The following is a 20,991-nucleotide window of genomic DNA, read 5'->3' as shown; positions in this document are numbered from 1 at the left end:
GAACACATAGAAGAGATAATCAGTGAACTTGAAGACAGAACAACTGAAATTATTTATTCTGAGAAATAGAAAGAAAAAATAATGAAGAAAAGTAAACAGAGCCTAAAGGACCTAAGAAAAACCATGAAGAGACCAAAGAATGTAAGGAGGAAAAATAATATAGGAAGAAATAATTTTAAAAACTTACAAATTTGGCAAAAGACATAAATCTGTAAACCCAAAAAGCTCCAAGAACTCAAAGTAGAATAAACTCAAAGATACTCACACCAAGACACATTATAATCAAAATGTCAAAAGCCAAAGACAAGATTCTGGGAAGGTAGAGTAGAAAGCACAAGAAGTCTCTCACCTCACCTAGACAACAATTTTACTGGCAGAATATGGCTGATGTAACTATTTTGGAACTCTGGCATTGAATGAAAGTTGATATATTTTAGAATAAGGCATGGATGCTAAATTGCAGTTAATTTCAATTTCTTAGCACAGTAGACGCTACCTATTTGAATTCCCATCCTGGTGGCAGGCAGCTGTGCATTTATGTTCTTGGAGGAGTCTGCACACAACTTGTGGGAGCACAGGTTGGCAAGGAGGACCATTTCCTCCAAGTTTCATGAGTGTCATCTCTGATCACTGATTGCTGATTCTCATTAAAGAGGTACAGACAGAGGTGGGTGGTAATTGTTGCTGCACCTTCCTGCATTGTGAAAACGATTTCACTTCCAGCTAAAGTGATTTCCAAGATTTGAAGGACTGATGTCTCTTTCATCACCTTAAATTTTTCTCACTTTTTGGGAGCTAGACATTAAACACTAGACATTAGAAAGCGATGTATATACAAAGAAAATAATAAAGTGATCACACATGCTCAGGAAAAGGTATAGTCTCAGAAAAGACCTGAGAAGATCTTAAGTTTACATCTCAGGCAGATCCTTGGGATATAGAAAGCCACAATTAAAAAAAAATAACTAAAAACAGCAAACTAGGAAGGAGATAATGTGATTTCCACAATTACCACATTTCTTAGATTCAAATGTCCAGTTCCAATGAAAACTCACAAGGCATACAAAGAAACTTGAAAGTGTGGCTCATTCAAAGGAAAAAAAATAAATCAACAAAAATTATTATTTAAAAAAGCCTGACAGCAAATATACTAGAAAAACACTTAAAATCAATATTCTTAAAGATGCTCAAAGATATAAAGTTAAAACTGTGTATGAACAAAATCAAAATATTAATGAAAGACATAGAAAACTAAATGGAAAACAAAAAGAAATTCTAGAGACAAAAATTACAATAACCTAAATAACACATTTACTAGAGAGATTCAAAAGTGGGTTTGAGTAGGCAGAAGAAAAACCCTCAAACTTGAAGATGGAACAATGAAAATGAATTAGTCTGAGGAATAGATTTAAAAAATTAAAGTGAAGTGAACTTAAGGAACCTCTGGTCACCATCAAGTGGATCAATGCATTTTGTGAGTCCCAAATGGAAAAGACAGGGAAAGGGGGAGGAGTATTTGAAGAATGTCTGAAAACTTCCCACATTTCATGACAGATGTGAATATAAACATCCAAAGTCAATAAACTCCAAGTAAGATGATCTCAAAAAGAATCACATTGAGACATGTTATAATTATATTTTCAAAAGACAATGAGAATTTTGAAAGCAGTAAGAAAGTAGTGACGTGTCACAGGAATTCTCAATAAGATTGTCAGGAGATTTCTCTTTTTTTAAAAAAAGTATACTTTAAGTTCTGAGGTACATGTGCATAACATGCACGTTTGTTACATAAGTATACACGTGCCATGGTGGCTTGCTGCACCCATCAACACATCATCTACATTAGGTATTTCTCCTAATGCTATCCCTCCCCTATTCCCCCAACCCCCAACAGGCCTGGTGTTTGTCCAAGTGTCCCCTCCCTGTGTTCCCCTCCCTGTGTCCAAGTGTTTTCATTGTTCAACTCCCACTTATGAGTGAGAACATGTGGTGTTTGGTTTTCTGTTCTCGTGTTAGTTTGCTGATAATGATGGTTTCCAGCTTCATCCACGTCCCTGCAAAGGACATGAACTCATCCTTCTTTATGGCTGCTTAGTATTCCATGGTATAGATGTGCCAAATTTTCTTTATCCAGTCTATCATTAATGGGCATTTGGGTTGGTTCCAAGTCTTTGCTATTGTCAACAGTGTCACAATAAACATACATGTGCATGTGTCTTTATATTAGAATGATTTATAATCCTTTGGGTATATACCCAGTAATGGGATTTCTGGGTCAAATGGTATTTCTAGTTCTAGATCCTTGAGGAATCGCCACACAGTCTTCCACAATGGTTGAACTAATTTATACTCCCAACAGTGTAAAAGTGTTCCTATTTTTCCACATCCTCTCCAGCATCTGTTGTTTCCTGACTTTTTAATGATCACCATTATAACAGGTATGTGATGGTAGCTCAATGTGGTTTTGATTTGCATTTCTCTAATGACCAGTGATGATGAGCCTTTTTTCATATGTCTGTTGGCTGCATAAATTTCTTCTTTTAAGAAGTGTCTGTTCATATCCTTCACCCACTTTTTGATGGGGGTGTTTCTTTTTTTCTTGTAAATTTGTTTAAGTTCTTTGTAGATTCTAGATATTAGCCCTTTGTCAGATGGATAGATTGCAAAAAATTTCTCCCATTCTCTAAGCTGCCTGTTCACTCTGATGATAGTTTCTTTTGCTGTACAGAAGCTCTTTGGATTAATTAGATCCTATTTGTCTATCTTGGCATTTGTTGCCATTGCTTTCGGTGTTTTAGTCATGAAGTCTTTGCCCATGCCTATGTCCTGAATGGTATTGTCTAGGTTTCCTTCTAGGGTTTTTTGTGGTTTTAGGTCTTACATTGAAGTCTTTGATCCATCTTGAGTTAATTTTTGTATAAGGTGTAAGGAAGGGATCCAGTTTGAGCTTTGTGCATATAGCTAGCCAGTTTTCCCAACACCATTTATTAAATAGGAAATCCTTTCCCCATTGCTTGTTTTTGTCAGGTTTGTCAAAGATCAGATGGTTGTAGATGTGTGGTGTTATTTCTGAGGTCTCTGTTCTGTTCTATTGGTCTATATCTCTGTGTTGGTACCAGTACCATGCTGTTTTGGTTACTGTAGCCTTGTAGTATAGTTAGAAGTCAGGTAGTGTGATGCCTCCAGCTTTGTTCTTTTTGCTTAGGATTGTCTTGGCTATGCAGGCTGTGTTTTGGCTCCATATGAAATTTGAAGTGTTTTTTTCCAATTCAGTGAAGAAAGTCAATGGTAGCTTCATGGAGATAGCATTGAGTCTATAAATTACTTAGGGCAGTATGGACATTTTCATGATGCTGCTTCTTCCTATCCATGAGCATGGAATGTTTTTCCATTTGTTTGTGTCCTCTCATATTTCCTTGAGCAGTGGTTGTAGTTCTCCTTGAAGAGGTCCTTCACATCCCTTGTAAGTTGTATCTCTAGGTAATTTATTGTCTTTGTCGCAATCATCAGAGCAGAACTGAAGGAGATAGAGACACAAAAAGCCCTTCAAAAAAAATCAATGAATCCAGGATCTGTTTTTTTAAAAAGATCAACAAATAGATAGACCATTAGCCAGACTAATAGAGAAAAAAAAGAGAGAAGAATCAAGTAGATACACTAAAAAATGATAAAGGAGATATCACCACCGATCCCACAGAAATACAAACTACCATCAGAGAATACTATAAACACCACTATGCAAATAAACTAGAAAATCTAGAAGAAATGGATGAATTTCTGGACACATACACCCTCCCAAGACTAAACCAGGAAGAAGTTGAATCCCTGAATAGACCAATAACAAGTTCTGAAATTGAGGCAGCAATTAATAGCCTACCAACCAAAAAAAAAAAGTCCAGGACCAGACAGATTCACAGCTGAATTCTACCAGAGGTACAAAGTGGAGCTGGTACCATTCCTTCTGAAACTATTCCAAACAATAGAAAAAGAGGGAATCCTCCCTGACTCATTTTATGAGGTCAGCATCATCCTGATACCAAAACCTGGCAGAGACATAACAAAAAAAGAAAATTTAAGTCCAATATCCCTGATGAATATCGACGTGAAAATCCTCAATAAAATACTGGCAAACCAAATCCAGCAGCACATCAAAAAACTTATCCACCATGGTCAAGTCAGCTTCATCCTTGGGATGCAAGGCTGGTTCAACATGCCCAGATCAATAAATGTAATCCATCACATAAACAGAACCAATGACAAACACCACATGATTATCTCAATAGATGCAGAAAAGGCCTTAGATAAAATTCAACAGCGCTTCATGCTAAAAACTCTCAATAAACTAGGTATTGATGGAACGTAACTCAAAATAATAAGAGCTATTTAATGACAAACCCACAGCTAATATCATACTGAATGGGCAAAAACTGGAAGCATTCCCTTTGAAAACCGGCACAAGACAAGGATGCCCTCTCTCACCACTCCTATTCAACATAGTAATGGAAGTTCTGGCAGGGGCAATCAGGCAAGAGAAAGAAATAAAAGGTATTTAATTAGGAAAAGAGGAAATCAAATTGTCTCTGTTTTCAGATGACATGATTGTATATTTAGAAAACCCCATTGTCTCAGCCCAAAATCTCCTTAAGATTGTCAGCAGATTTTTCATTAAAACTTTGGAGGTCAGAGTGCAACGGGTCAATATATTGAAACTGCTAAAGGAGAAAAAAAAAAGCCAAGCAAAAAGTCTATACCCAGCGAAATTGTCCTTCAAATGTGACAAAGAAAAGTAAGACATATTCATATGAACAAAAGCTAAAGAATTTTCTTACCACTGGACCTACTCCACAAGAAATGCTCAAGGAAGTCCTGCAGGATGAAATGAAAAGACAATAGACAGTAATTCAAAGCCATATAAAGAAATAAAATGTACATAAACATAAATACATTGGAAATTATAAAAGCTAGTATTAATGTAACATTTATAATACCGTCTTAGTTTTCACAGGATTTAAGGTACTAACGTATTTTAAAAACAATTGTCTAAAAGCTAGTACTATTATAACTGGTTTATAACTTCACATTTATACTTTAAGAGAAGAATGCATTTAAAATACCACTTTATACTTTTAGACCCACAATGCATAAAGGTGTAATTTTGTGACAATAACTGAAAGTGATAGGGATAAAGCAATAACGGAGCAGAGTTTCTGTAAATCACTGAAGTTAAAATAGTATAATTCTAATTAAGTTATTGTAATTTTAGGATGGTAAGTGTAATCTTTATGGTGACTAGAAAGAAAATACCTTAAAATACAAAAGTAAATGAAAAAGAAAGTTAAATATTTCATAACAAAAAATTAAACATAAAAAACAGTGATGCAGGAAATGAGGGATAAAGAAGTGATAAATCATATAAAAAACAAATAGCAAAATGACAGAAGTATGTCTTTCCTTATCAGTCACTACTTTAAGTGAAAATGAATCAAACTGTTTCAAATCAAAAGACAAAGACTGACAGACTAAAGAAAACTTGATTCAATTTTACACTATCTACAAGAGGCTCCCTTTAGCATCAAAGACACAAATAGATTGAAAGTTGAGACATAGGCAACAACATGGATGAAGCTTGAGCGCATTATGCAAAGTGAAGTAAGCCAGTCACATAAACACAAAAACTATATGAATTCACATAAATGAGATACTTAGAGTCTTAGTTGAAATTATAGAGACAGAATGTAGAATGGTGGTTGCCATGGGCTGGAGGGCTTAGAATGAAAAGATATTGTTTAATGGGTTAAGTTTCAGTTTTACAAAACAAAAAGTGTTAAGGAGATGAATGGTGGTTGTCTTGGTCCATTTAGTGTTGCTATAACAGAAAACCTGAAGCTGTGAAATTTATAAAGAAAAGATTATTTTACTCATAGTTCTTCATGTTGGGAAGTTTAAGTGCATAGTCCTGGCTTCTGGCAAGAGTCTTTCTGCTGCATTATAACATGAGAAAGAAGATCACCTGGGAAGTGGACACATGCAAAGAGGCAAAATGCAAGGGGCATCCTGGGTTTGTTACAACCCATCCTCACAGGAACCAATCCATTATTGTAAGAACTAGTCCAACCTCACCAGAATGTGAACATGCTACCGTAGGAATGGCACCAAGCCATTTATGAGGGATCTTCCCCCATGACAAAAATACCTCCCAAGCGTCCCTACCTCCCAACACCATCACGTTGGATATCAAACTTTAACAAAAATTGTGGTGACAAAAAACCACATTTGAACCATAGCATTCTACCTCTGGCTGCCCAACACTCGTGTTCTTCTCACATACAAAATACCCTCATGTTGCAGGTCTGCAGACAGCACCATGTGGAAATCTCCAAGACTTAGCATTTGGGTCTCCAGAGCAGTGATCTGAGCTGTACTTGGGGCCATTTGAGCCACAGAGGCTTCAGTTAGAATGGCCAGGATGCAAGGAGCAGTGTTTTAGGCAGCACAGGGTATTGGAACTATGGGCCTGTCCCCCAAAGTCATTCTGTCTTCCCAGACCCTTGTAATGCAGAGGGTAATCTGAAACGCTTTTGAAATGCCTTTACTCCCTCTTATCCTTTGCTTTGACTATTAACATCTGGCTCCCTTTTATTCATGAAATCTCTTAAGAAAGTGATTGCTCAGTTGATTTCTCCCCTGCAGATGCTCTTATTCTTTACCACATGGTCAGACTGAATTTCCCAAATCTTTATTTTCTGCTTCCCTTTTAATTATAAATTCTGCCTTTAGGTCATTTCTTTACTGCTGTAACTGATCATAAGCTATTAAAAGTAGCAACTATATTGCTTATTGAGTAATTTGATATTTAGAAATTTCTTTCACCAGATATTCTAGTTTGGTCTTTTACAAATCCCTAGGGCATGAACACAATGCAACCATGTTTTCTACAACTGTATAACAAGGATAACCTTTGCTCATTATACAGATAACTACTTCTCATCTGGCCAAAATTTACCTCATATTTAGCCTTGTTCTGAGCCCTCTCCAGCATCACCCTTAATGCTTTATTCATAACAATACAGTCTTTTTTCTGGCCGGATCCTCCAAACTTTTCTAACCTCTACCCATTACCCAGTTCCTAAGACATTTCCACACTTTCAAGTTATCTGTATAGCAATACCCACTCCTTGGCACCAATTTTATGCTTTTGTCAATTTTGTATTTCTATAATATAACGCTTAAAGCTGGGTAATTTATAAAGAAAACAGAATTATCTATCTCACAGTTCTGCAGGATGGGAAGTTCAACACATGGCCCTGGCTTCTGGTAAGAGCTTTTGTGCTATCTCATAACATGGTAGAGAAGATCAAAGGGGAAGTGGACACATGCAAAGAAGCAAAACACAAAAAGTGTCCTGGCTTTATAACAACTCACTCTCACAGAAATTATTCCATTTTTACAAGAACTAATCTAGTCTTGCCAGAGTAAGAATGCACTACCGGCCAGGTGCAGTGGCTCACGCCTGTAATCCCAGCACTGTAATCCCAGGCCGAGGCAGGTAGATCACTTGAGGTCAGGAGTTTGAGATCAGCCTGGGCAACATGGCGAAACCCCATCTCTACTAAAAATACAAAATAAAAAAAAATTAGCAGGGCATGGTGGCATGCACCTGTAATCTCAGCTACTCAGGAGGCTGAAGCAGGAGAATTGCTTGAACTTGGGAGGCAGAGGTTGCAGTGAGCCGAGATTGCACCACTACACTCCAGCCTGGGTGACAGAGTGAGACTTCGTCTCAAAAAAAAAAAAGAAAATGCACATGAAAATAATAACAAGTCATTTATGAAGGATCCACTCCCATGACCCAAGAACCTTTTACTTGGCCTCACTTCCCATCACTACAACACTAGGGATAGAATTTTAACATGAATTTTGAGGGGATAAATTTATTCAAAAACTATAGTAGTGGTGATAGCTGCACAATATTATGAATGTATTTAATACCACTGACATATAAACTTTTAATATGATTCCAATTGTACATTTTATGTTATGTGTATTTTACTATAATTTTATAAATTTGGAAAAAAGGCAATCATAAAAGCAGTGTCAGAAGAGACTCCTGATGTTCATGTACAAGGATTCTCAATAATATTTAAAGTTGTTAAAAAATTGTCAACTAAGAATTCTATGCCTCATAATTTCTTATAAGATATGCTTAAAAGTTGAAGGAGCTTGTTAGCACTAGACTTCTCCTGTAAGAAGTGACAAAGGGAGTCCTGCAAGTTAAAATGAAAGTCACTAGACAGTAAGTCAAAGCCACATGAATAAATAAAATTCTGGCAAAGGCAAATACATAAGTAAATACACAAATAATAAAATACTTTTATTAAAAATAAAAGATAATATTATATTTTTGATTTCTAATTACATTTTTCATTTTCTACAGAATTTAAAAGGCAAACTTGTGAAAATAATTATAAATCTATGGTGTTGTCCACACAATATATTCAAAAGCCATTTGTGACAATATACAGGGAAATGGGGAAGATGAAGCTGTATAGGAGCAGAAATTGCCCATGCTACTAAAGTTAAATTGAGAGCAATGAAATTGTAAGTTATAAATTACAATGTTAAATGTAATCTCCATAGTATACATTAAGACAATATTCAAAATAAATATATGAAAGAAAATGAGAAAGGAATCAAATTACAAAAAAATCAACTAAACGCAAAAGAAGATAGTGTTCTTAGTTCATGTCGGCTGCTGTAACAAAAATATTTTAGATTGGGTAATCTATAAACAAAAGATTTTTCTACAGTTCTGGAAACCGGAAAGTCTGTGATCAAGGCACCAGCAGATTAGGTGTCTGGTGAGGGCTTGCTCTCTGCCTCAAAGTGGTACTCTCTTCTTGCATCCTCACATGGCAGAAGGGCCAAATGCTGTACCCTCAGATGGCAAAATGAGCAAGGCAGTCCATGAAATGTCTTTTATAAGAGCACAAATTTCATTCATAAAATTTGCTCTCTCGGGCATCCTTTAAAATTTAGGTGGAGGTAGCCATACCCCTAAAACCCTTCAACTCTGTGTATCTCCAGAATAAGCATTACACTGATGCCAGCATGGATTACCACAATGTGCCTTCCAAAGGGGAAGCTGCTGTGGCCTGCACTGCTCCTTGGTCTACTTGAGCCACATCTGGGACAACTAAGGAGCACCATACCAGAATGTGGGGAGCAGAGACTTAGCTAAAGTACCAGGAGTACCCAAGACTCCCCTTTTGTCATTGTTTTGCCCTTAGGCCTTGGCACTCTGAGCCTGTGATAGGAGGGGCAGCATCAATTATCTGCAAAATGCCTTCAGGATCATTTTTTCACTGTCTCAATAAATAACTACTGGCTTCCTTCTGTTTATATTAATGTTATCAAATGTTTGTTCAGTCACACCCTTTAGAAGTCAATAAAAGTCATGCTACACCCTCAACACTATGCTTAGATATATCTTTCACTGAATATCCTATTTCATCACTCACAAGTTCTACTTTCCATAAAACACCAGGGCATAAACACAATTTAGCCAAGTTTTTGCCTCATTAAAACAAGGATGTCCTTATTCTAGTTTCCAATGACATGTTTCCCATTGCCATACAAGACTTCATTACCTTCATTGTCCATATTCCTACCAAATTTTCCTCATGACCTTTTAGGTAGTCTCTAAGATTCTGGCATTCTCCACAACTCTCTTCTCCTGGGCCCTCACCAGAATCAACCTTAATACTCTGTTTTTTGCAAATGTACCACATAACTCTTCCAGAATTATTTATTATCCAGTTCTATAGCTATTGGAACATTTTTAGGTATTTATTACGCAGTACCCTGCTTCTTGGTACCCATTTTTGTCTCAGGTGTTGGCTACTGTAAAAAAAAACCTTAGACTAGAAAATTTATGAAAAACAGAAATTTATTGCTCATAGTTCTGGAGTCTGGGAAGTCCAAGATAAAGGTGCCAGCAGATTTAGTGTCTGGTGAGGGCTTCATAGATGGAGACTTGTTAGTGTCCTCCCATGGTAAAAAGGTCAGAAGGCTCTCTCAAGCCCATTTTATAAGGGCACTAGACTCATTTATGAGAGCAGAGTGTTTATGACTTAATTTTCTCCCAAAGGCCCCAGTTCTTAATGCTACCAAAATGAGGATTAAGTTTCACCATGAATTTTGGAAGGACACAAATATTCAGACAATATCACCAGTGTGTAAGGCCATTTTTGAGTTGCTATAAAAAAAATGCCTGAGATTCGGGGTTTAATTTGTCATACATTTCTGCAGGCTGTACAAGTATAGCAGCAACATCGGCTTAGCTCCTTGTGAGGGCTCAGGAAGCTGACCATCATGGCTGAAGGCAAAGGGGAGCCAGCGTATCACGTGGCAAGAGCAGGAGCAAGAGAGAGAGAGAGTAGGAAGATACTACACTCTTTTAAATAACCAGACCTTGTGTAACTGCCAGGGTGATAATTCATTGATCACCAAAGGGATAAGGCTAAGCCATTCATGAGAGATCCATCCCCATGACCCAAACACTTCCCACGAGGCCCCAACTGCAACACAGGGAATTACATTTCAACGAGATTTGGAGGTGACAACATCCAAATTATATCAAGCAGTAATGGGAGAAACTAGGGGAGAAAGCTACCAGACATACAGAAAACAAATAGTAAAATGGTAAAAGTTCTTCCTTATTAGTGATTACTTCAAATGTAAATATATGAAAGTTCTTCAATCAAAAGACAGATATTAGCAGAATAACAAAAGACACACACAAAAAACATGATCCAACTATATGCTGCCTTACTTTGGATCCAAAGAAACAAATTTTTCAAAAAAGAATGGAATAACACATTCCACGAAAATATGAAGCCAAAAAAACTTTGGGTGGCTATACTAATATCACACAAAATAGACTTTTGGTCACCTACTGTTCCAAGACCAAAGAATGACACTATATATTGATGAAGTGGTCAGAATTCAGTGGATAAATAGTTCTTAAATAAGTTCAGTATACCACTTTCAATAATGAATAAAATATCTAGACTGACCAATAAGTAATTAGAGGATCTTGAACAAAACTATAAACCAATTAGACCTAGTAGATATATAGAACATTTCACTCAACAACAGCAGAATACACAAGTGTACCTAGAACATTCTTCAGAATAGACCATATGTTAGGTCACAAAACACACCTCCATAAATTTTAAAATGCAGAATTTTACAAAGTAGCATTTCTAAACAAAATGGAATGATGTTAGTTATCAATAAGTATAGGAAAACTGAAAAATTTAACAAATATTTGGAAGTTAAACAACACACTATTAATCAATAGAGTCAAAGAAGAAATCACAATGGGAGTCAGAAAATTCACATAATTTTTTAGCAAAATTACAATAAATAGTAACAAAACATAACAAAGTTTGTGGAATGCAGCAAAGGCAGTGCTCACTGGGAAATTTATAGCAGTAAATGTCTACATTTATTAATAATATATATAAAATCAATAACCTTAACTTTACATGTTGAGATAGAAAAAGAAGAGCAAAATAAACTCAAAGCGATTCGAAAGAATGAAATAATAGGATTAGAGTAGTGATAAATAGAGAATAGACAAATAATAAAACCAATGAAGTAGAAAATTGTGTTTTTGAAAATATCAACACAATTGACAAACCTTTAGCTAGACTGACAAAATGTTGAGTAAACTTTATCACTAGTATGATGCTAGCTTTGGAATTTTTATAAATCTCCTTTACCATATTGATGAAGTTTCTTTATTTTTCTAGTTTCCTGATGGTTCCTGTCATGAAAGAGTAGTAGTTCTTGTCAAATGCCTTTTCAGCCTCAATTGAGATGACCACGTTGTTTTTCCTCTTAATTGAATTAATGTGGCATGTATTAGTTTCCTAGGGCTATTATAACAAAGTACCACAAATTAAATGGGTGAAATAATATAAATCTATTGTCCCAGTTTTAGAGACAAGAATGCTGAGATCATAGTGCTGGTATGATTGTGCTCACTCTGGAGGCACTAGGAAAGTATATGTTCCAGGCTTCTCTCGAAGCTTCTGTAGCTGCTTGTCTTGACACAAGTATTCACATGGTGTTTTCCTTTTGGTGTGTGTCATTCTCTTCACATGACATTCCTTTTTAATAAGAACATCAGTTATATTGGTTTAGGGACCCACCTATTCCAGTGTGACTTCATCTTAACTAGTAATTACATCAACAAGCACTCTATTTCCAAATAAAGCCATATTATAAGCTACTGGGGATTGAAACTTTAACTATTTTGAGGGAATGCTATTAACCCCTACCATGGTGTGTTAAATTGATTGGTTTTCTTAATTTGAACAACCCTTGCATTTCTGGGATAAACCCCACTGAGTTATAGTTTAAAATATTTTTAATATGCTGTTAAATTTAGTTTGATAGCATTTTTGTTAGTTTTCTTCCTATCTATATTCACAGGAAATATCAGTGTTTAATTTTGTTTTCTTGTAATGTTTTTCTATGGCTTTAATATCTAGGTAATGCTGGCCTCCTAGAATGAGTTAAGAAGTGTTCTTTCCTCTTTTATTTTCTTAAGATTTTGAGACGAATTGGTGTTAATTTTTTCTTAAATATTTGGTATAATTCACCAGTGAAGCCATCTCTTCCTGGACTTTTCTTTGTTGGAAAGTTTTAATGTTTCACCACAGCTATTCAGCAACATATTACAAATTTCAACCAGAACAATTAGACATTTACAAAAATGAAATGCATCAAAATTGGAGGGGAAGAAGTCAAACTGTGTCTATTTACAGATGAGACGAAAAATCCAAAAGAATCCAAAAAAAGGCTAAAAGAGCTAACAAATGAATTCAGCAAATGTCCATTATGCAAGATACACACACACACACACACACACACACACACATTATGTTTCTACGGACCTGAAATAAGTATTTTTTAATGTAACAAAGTATATTAGTCCATTTTGCATTGTTATAAAAGATACTGGGTAATTTATAAAGAAGAGAGTTTTATTTGGCTCAAGGTTCTGCAGGCTGTACAGGCATGGCACTAGCATCTACTCAGCTTCTGGTGAATGCTCAGGAAGGTTTGACTCATAGTAGAAGGCAAAGGGAGAGCAGGTGTGCCACATGGCATAAAAGGGAATGAGACATGCCAGCCTCATGTAAACAACAAAATCTCACATAAACTCATTACTGTGGGGAAGGCACCAAGCCATTCGTGAGGAATTCACCTCCATAACCCAAACACCTCCCACCAGGCCCTAGATCAAATATCAATATGAGGTTTGGAGGGGACAAACATCCAAACTATATTAGAAAGTAATTCCATTTACAATAGCATCTAAAAAAATACATGGGAATAAATTCAAAGAGATGAAAGGCACTACAAAGAATACGGCATTGCTGAAAGAAATTAAAGAAGAGCTAAATAAATGGAAAGACATCCTTAGTTGACGCGTAGGAAGATTCAATATTATTAAGATGTCAATATTACTCAAAGTGATCTACAGATTCAACATAATTCCTAGAAAAATTCCAATAGCTTTTTTATGCAGAAATGAAAAAGCTAATGCTTACATTCATAGGAAACTATACAGGGTCCAAAATAGCCAGACCTTGAAAAAGAAGGACATTGTCAGAGGAATCACACTTCCCAACCTCAAACCTTTTTACAAAGTTACAGTAATCAAAACTGTATAGTAATGGTATATCAAAGAACAATATCAAGAGAGTGAAAAGACGGCCGGGCACGGTGGCTCAAGCTTGTAATCCCAGCACTTTGGGAGGCTGAGGCGGGCGGATCACGAGGTCAGGAGATCGAGACCACGGTGAAACCCCGTCTCTACTAAAAATGCAAAAAAAATTAGCCGGGCGTGGTGGCGGGCGCCTGTAGTCCCAGCTACTTGGAGAGGCTGAGGCAGGAGAATGGCGTGAACCCGGGAGGCGGAGCTTGCAGTGAGCCGAGATTGCGCCACTGCACTCCAGCCTGGGTGACAGAGCGAGACTCCGTCTCAAAAAAAAAAAAAGAGAGTGAAAAGACAATTTACAGAATGGGTGAAAATATTTTCAAATCATACATCTGATAAAGGTATAAAATCCAAAATATATTGTAAAAACTCCTACAACTCAACAACAAAAAGGAAAAAACAACTAGACAAAGGAGATGAGTAGACATTTTTCCAGAGGAAATATACAAATGAGCAAAAAGCACATGCTATGATGTTCAACACTATTAGGAAATTCAAATCAAAACCACAATGAGTTACCACTTCATACAGACTAGAATGACTACTAAAAATAAATAAATAAAATAAAAATAAAAACAGAAAATAAGTTTTGTCAAGCATGCGGAGAAATTGGAACACATACATTGCTAAATGCAGGCTAAATGCAGAATTATTACATGACCTAGCAATTCCACTTCTAGGCATATACCAAAAAGAAGTGAAAATATAAACTCAATCAAATATTTATCCATTAATGCTCATTGGAGTATTATTTGCAATAGCCAAAAGTTGAAAACAACCCAAAAATCTATCAATCATCAAGTGAATGGACAAAAAAAAGTCATATATACATACAATGGAATATTATTTAGCCATCAAAAGGAATGAAGCCCTAATACATACTACAACATAGATGAACCTTCAGAACATTATGCTAAGTAAAATAAGCCAGATGTAAATGATAAATATATAATTTCATTTAAATGAGATATCTAAAATAGCAAACTTGTAGACAGAAAGTTGATGAGAGGTTCCCAGGGGCTAGGTTTGAGGGTAAGAACAGAAAGTTACTGCTTAATAGATGGAGTTTCTGTTTGGAATGATGAAAAAGTTTTGGAAGTGTTGATTGCTGCACAACATTATGAACATAATGCTACCAAATTTTACAATTAAAAATGGTTAAAATGGCAAGTATTTCCACAATAAAATTTAAAAAAAATCCTCAACTTCTTGGGAAACTGAAGACAGTTGTATTTATTAAGAACAGGACATAACACAATTGAATTGAGAAGAGCATCAATAAATGGAAAGAGTTACTTATTAGGCTGAGTAATGCTGGCCTCCTAGAATGAGTTAAGAAGAAAAGAAAACAAAAGACCTATCTCATTCAGTAATCTAGATAATTGGATGTAAAATTCTTAGAGGTAAATGAGAAAAGTAATGATGAGAATAAATGAGTGTGTAGTGAGACATTATCAACTGCCTTCCTTAAACTGGGCTCTGGTAATGGGAATACAGTAAAATTGACTGACATTTTAATCATTATTGGCTGTGTAGAAGAAATGTGATCTCTTAGTTTCTATAGCTCTTTGTCATGAAATTTATTATCATAGCACAGTAGGAGCACAAAGGTGCTAGTAATCAGAATATCAGATAAATGAATCTTTACTATAGTTTTAAATCCTCAAAGTTAATGTTCCACAGTAATACTGTTCATATTTTAACATTAATTAGACTTCAAACTTGAGACTTATTTCACTTTATCTTATTTTGCTTTTATTATATAAGCCCTACATTTTCACGTCCTCATTATGTACCCTATTTCTTTCCCCATTACCTTGCCCCAAATTCAGCTGTCCATATGCCAATTTCTTGCACAAGTTTATCTCATACTCTATTTTTCAAAAGCACAGATTCCATGACCAATTCCAATGTGCAGTTTCTTTCTGCAACATAATCAGAAATGCTATTATATAGAAATACAAGTAAATTCTATGCTGTTTCCCCTAGGTAATACCAGATTCTACTTTGCATAATACCGGACTTGTATTTATTTCCAAAAGAAGAAGACATATTACTGAACCAACACCTTGCTTTCTACGCAGAATTGTGAATTCACCTTCATTTATCCATGAGGATCTGATCTGCTAGTTACATTCAGTTAAAGTAATTTAAAAATATAAATCTAAGATGTAAGTCATACATATGGCAAGACAGAGGTCTTGATAACACATTGAGGAAGCCAGTGTTCAGTCCTTCAATCTCTGCTGACTACTTTCCCATTTCTCCATTCCCTGACTCCCTACTATGGACACTACCTATACCTCACCTTTTCATCTCCTCCCCCATTGCTGTTTACCTGAGTTGTACTTATTTTCTTGATACCTGTTTTTCTATGCATCAAATATCTGCTAATGTGTTAGATTCTTTAATTGGGAGACAAGTGTTGGTTGAGTCAACTATACTACAGTGCTTGCACTACTGGCCCCCAAATTCCCTGATTTATAGCTTATATTTTGTCTTTAGTATTCAACCTATTCATTTTATAAATCTAAGTTCCCTCAAACTTGTAAACATAATTTACAATCTGGTATGGTCACTTGTAAATATACTAATTTGTGTTACAAGTGCTTACTTTTACTTGTATTCTTTGTTTAATGCTCAATTACCTTAACATTTGGACAGTGGAAGACTGCCTTAAACATTTACCACGGTTTAAAAATTTTATTAATTCCTTAAAACGTTTCAGACTACATGAAAAAATTAGTCCATTTTTCTCAAGAATTCAATACATCTACGTCTCAATCTAGTCAACATATGCTTCCTAACATTTACAAAACTCTTAAATCTAATATATCAGACTCTTAAATTTTAAAAACCATATAGTATAAAGTTTCAAAAAAAGCAAAAAAATTAATAATTACAAATTAGCAATGCTAGGGATTTTGATAAACCTGCACTCATTTAAATGCACCTACACAAATATTAATATATACACATAAACATTATTACGACTATAAGACAACTTTAAGCTGTGTGACCAAACCCAAAGATTTGGGTGAAGGATTTCACTGGTGGTTACCATTACGGTGACTAAAATGATTAAAATTTGCCAGACACAACCCAGTGGTCACCACTGTGAGAAGCAGACCTATCTAGGAGCTATAATCTTGGAAGATACCCAATTGACTTAATATTTATTTAAATCAATAGGAATGTTTCCAAAAGACTATTTGCCTTCTGATGAATTTTTTAATTGTCTGAATATATAACCAAAGAGACTATTTAAACAAGAAGAACCTAAAATGTAGTGAATTAAGAAATTTATTTTACCATGAGCAGAGTGAGAGCCCATGAGAGGTCAAGGGAAATATTAGAACACCTAGAGAAAGACAAAGAGACCAATGTTTTCTCTATGAGTGCCAGAGTATTGTCTAAGTAAATTTACAAAGGCTATGGATAGATTCTTGACTAGAGCTTTCAGGAGTTTAACGAATCTTCTTCCCCCAAACAAGTATAAAATTGAACAAAATTATCAGAACAAATCTTATCAAGGATCTGGAAATAGATAAAGAAAAACAAGGAAGTGAGAAGGGATTATTCATGATAACCTGCCAGAGCATCAGGTAAGAACAACATCTGTTTTGTGTGAAGCTGCTTTCTTCCTTCTCTCTTGATCTTTGTCAGGTGGAAGGACAGTTTTCCCAGGGTATGGCTAACCACCATAACCAGAAGCTTTGCTGTCAAAAACGGCACACTTTATTTGGGGCAAAATGCAGAAACCCACAGTGATTTTTTTCATCAATAATAGCAAACTCAGTAGGAAATAAAGGGAAAAACCTACAACTCTGCTAGGACTAGTTTGCGGTCATAATAGGTGCACAGAAGGGACTAGCCACAAATTTACAAGGAGATCCTGGATATTGGAAACTGAGCTCTTTCTCTGCGTTCACATGATACTTTTGTTTAAAAGTGTGTGGCACTTCCCCAACCCCCCAACATTGTCTCTCTCTCTCTCTCTTGCTCCTAATTTCACCATGACGTACAGGCTCCCACTTTACCTTCTACCGTGAGTCAAAGATCCCTGACACCTCCCCAGAAGCCAAGTAATGTCGACACCTACAGAATCATCAGCCAATTAAACCTCTTTTCTTTATAAATTACCCAGTCTCAGGTATTTCTTTGTAGCAATGCAAGAATAGCCTAACACATCAGGGATAAATTTCACTTGTTCATAGCATGTGACACTTTTAATGTCCTACTGAATTTGGTTTGCTAGTATTTTATTGAGGAGCTTTACATCTGTGTTCATTAGCGGCATTGGCCTGTAACTTCCAAGCACCTTTGCTGATCACGATGAAATAAAACTAGAATGATAACAACAGTAAGAAATTGGGTAAATTCATAAACACAAAGAAACTAAGCAAAACAATCAACAGGTCCAAAGAGGAAGTCAAAAGAGAATTTCAAAACACCTTCGGACAAATGAAAACAAACACAATATCCCAGAACTAACGAAATGCAGGAAAAGTATCTCTTAGTTACTTGGAGGGAAGTGTATAGACATAAATGCCTACATTAAAAATGAAGAAAGGTCTTTTTTTTTCCTTAGCCTCCTCCTTCCAGGAAAGGTCTTAAATAAACCACCTAACTTTATGCCTTATTCTCTAATTCCTTATACCTCAAGAAATTAGAAAAAAAAAAAAAAAAACTAAACCCAATGTTAGCAGAAGGAATAAAATAATTAAGATCAGAGTAGAAATAAACCAAATAGAGAATAGAAAAGTTTTAGAAGAACATTAAAAAACTAAGAGTTTTTTGAAAAACACAATCAATGACTTCTTACTTATACTAAGAAAAAAGAGAGAAGATGCAAATAAAATCAGAGATAAAACAGGCAACATTACAACAGATGCCAAAGAAACAAAAATAATCATAAGGAACTATTAGGAACACTTATATACAAACAAATTAGATAACCTATAAAAATGAGTAAATTTCCAGAAACATACAACCTACCAAAACTGAATTAAGATGAAATAGAAAGCCGAAATAGAAAGCCAAAACAAATAATAACATGTGAATTTTAATTATTAATTAAAGACCTCCCAACAACAAAAAAAGCTCAGGACCTGTGGCTTTATGGATGAATCCTGCAAAACATTAAAAGAATAATTAACAACAATCCTTCTTAAACTCTTTTTAAACTAGAAGAAGAACAAACACTTCCAAGCTCATTTTATGAGGCAGTATCAACCTGCTAGCCAAAGACAGTCATCTTTTAAAAATTGTTTCCAAATGTTTACATTGAAATATCATAGAAGTGTTTAACTGTGTCAAAGTCACTAATCTCTTCAAACTTCATAGAGCACTTCTTATCATTTTGATAATTCCTGAGCCTTTATTTGCAACAAACTAATTTAAATTGGTCATATGAAGTTTTTCTACATAAATTATAAATTTTCCAATATTATTTTAAAAATCTTGTTCTCTTAATTACATGTTTTTATGCTGTTGCACTTATAGGAATGCTAATTACGCCTCCAAAAGTTCAAAATTGTAGTGAAATCTATTTTTGTGAGGGAGATTGTTTATGATAATACTTAACTATCTTCTTTATTTTGGTGAAATAAAATCAACATATTTGGAATTTCTAAGAGACATCTTATTTCCAAAGTTCTTACTGAAATTTTAAAAAAGTGACAGCAGATAGGTGATTTGAGGAGGATGTAAGAGGTACATTGATTAAATGATTTAACGTGTATAAACCATTTAGGAAAACCTGATACAAAGTAATCTTAAAATTGATCAAATAAAAGCATGATCTAAATTTCCATGCAACCTCACGTGTCTCACTTCTCCTCTGGAGAATTAAAATAACCCATAATGTCACATTGAAAAAAAATGAGGGTTCATGCGGGTTCATCTAAGACACCCAGGTCTCTTTAGATCAATAGGAGAATTAACAGATATGCAATTTTACGTTCAAAGGCACTTAATGACAGCTAAGGGAACTACCGCAGAAAAGTCTTATGAAATTTTCATGTGAGGTAAAACCTCAAATTTGGAGACTTGTAAGAGTTTTGGTGATAAAAGAAACAATAAATAAATATAATTAGGGAAGGGTCATATCAGTCACACTTCGTTATTCATTTACGTCAGTTTATATACATAGCTAAAAGATTTAACCAGTTCTTTTCATTCCAGAAAACATAGAAAAGGGTTATGTTGATGGGATAGGTTACTCCTAGTGGGAACAGTGGCTTCCTTAAAGAATACTACCATTTGCACCTAGAAGGATCAGATGTGAGAGAGACAAGAGAGTGGTAATGACTTTTTAACTCCAGTACTTAAGAACTACGAGTGCTATGCTTATGATCTCAAAAACTAAGTTAAAAACTAAACGGAATCCCACATAGGATTTTGGACTTACATTATAATGTTATTTAATGTGCTGAAGGAGATTATGTGAAATATTTACTAAGCTTCTACTATGTCTCAGGCACTGTGCACAGTGAGGTGATACAAGAATAAGTAGAACACTTGTAGCTTTGGCTCACTATAATACGCAAGAAAGACACATTAACTAATAATCACAATACTTTGTAAAAAAGTGATATGACTAATGTAAGCAATGCATAATAGAAAGGTACATTGAAAGCATACCTAATGTACCAAACTACATAATTTTTAAATATGAAACCAGTTCTGTAGAAATTACAATAACAAATTCTCAGAAAATGAAATATAAATGTTATATCTTTTATAATAAAAATATGGCTAAATACTAATGAAAATCGGAGCATAAATGACTATTATATCAACATTGTTGAAAAGAATCTGGAGGTCACATATCAAGATATATAAAGAAACATCATTTATAAATATGCATGAAGTCTGAAATGAATTATGGGGAATCAAAACAATTGTTAACTCTGAGTATCACTCATTTTTTTTCTTTTGTAAAGTATTCATGATTCTGAAATTAATAAATAAAATTAAATTTTTGGTAGAATGGAAATCGTCATTCCTTACTTATCATTTATTTTCATATGGTTTTTAATGTTGAATAATATTATTTTTAATGTTAAGTAATATCTTATGTTTTAATACCAAAACTTTCAAACATCATTAACCACAGAAATGCTTGAAATTATGGTAAATTTAACAATTTTACTAAAAGAATTATATAACAATGCATACTTGCAAGTTGCATT

At 34.9% G+C, this 20,991-nt stretch overlaps 1 long non-coding RNA gene across 1 annotated transcript in view; it reads right to left on the bottom strand.

The window, feature by feature from the left end:
• Positions 1-1,675: 1,675 nt before the first annotated feature.
• LOC116810570 (uncharacterized) overlaps positions 1,676-20,991 on the bottom strand; it is a 150,814-nt gene continuing 131,498 nt past the window's right edge. Inside the window, exons 8-9 of the long non-coding RNA XR_009213993.1 lie at positions 4,830-4,866; positions 1,676-3,517 (exon numbers count right to left, since the gene is read on the bottom strand). This is a non-coding gene — a long non-coding RNA (uncharacterized LOC116810570). The remainder of the gene's footprint in view (positions 3,518-4,829; positions 4,867-20,991) is intronic.

The sequence above is a fragment of the Hylobates moloch genome, unplaced genomic scaffold (assembly GCF_009828535.3).
Source record: "Hylobates moloch isolate HMO894 unplaced genomic scaffold, HMol_V3 SCAFFOLD_1, whole genome shotgun sequence".
Classification (NCBI taxonomy): Eukaryota; Metazoa; Chordata; class Mammalia; order Primates; family Hylobatidae; genus Hylobates; species Hylobates moloch.
Note: the sequence above shows the minus strand (reverse complement) of the source record. Positions and strands in the feature narration are given on the sequence as shown.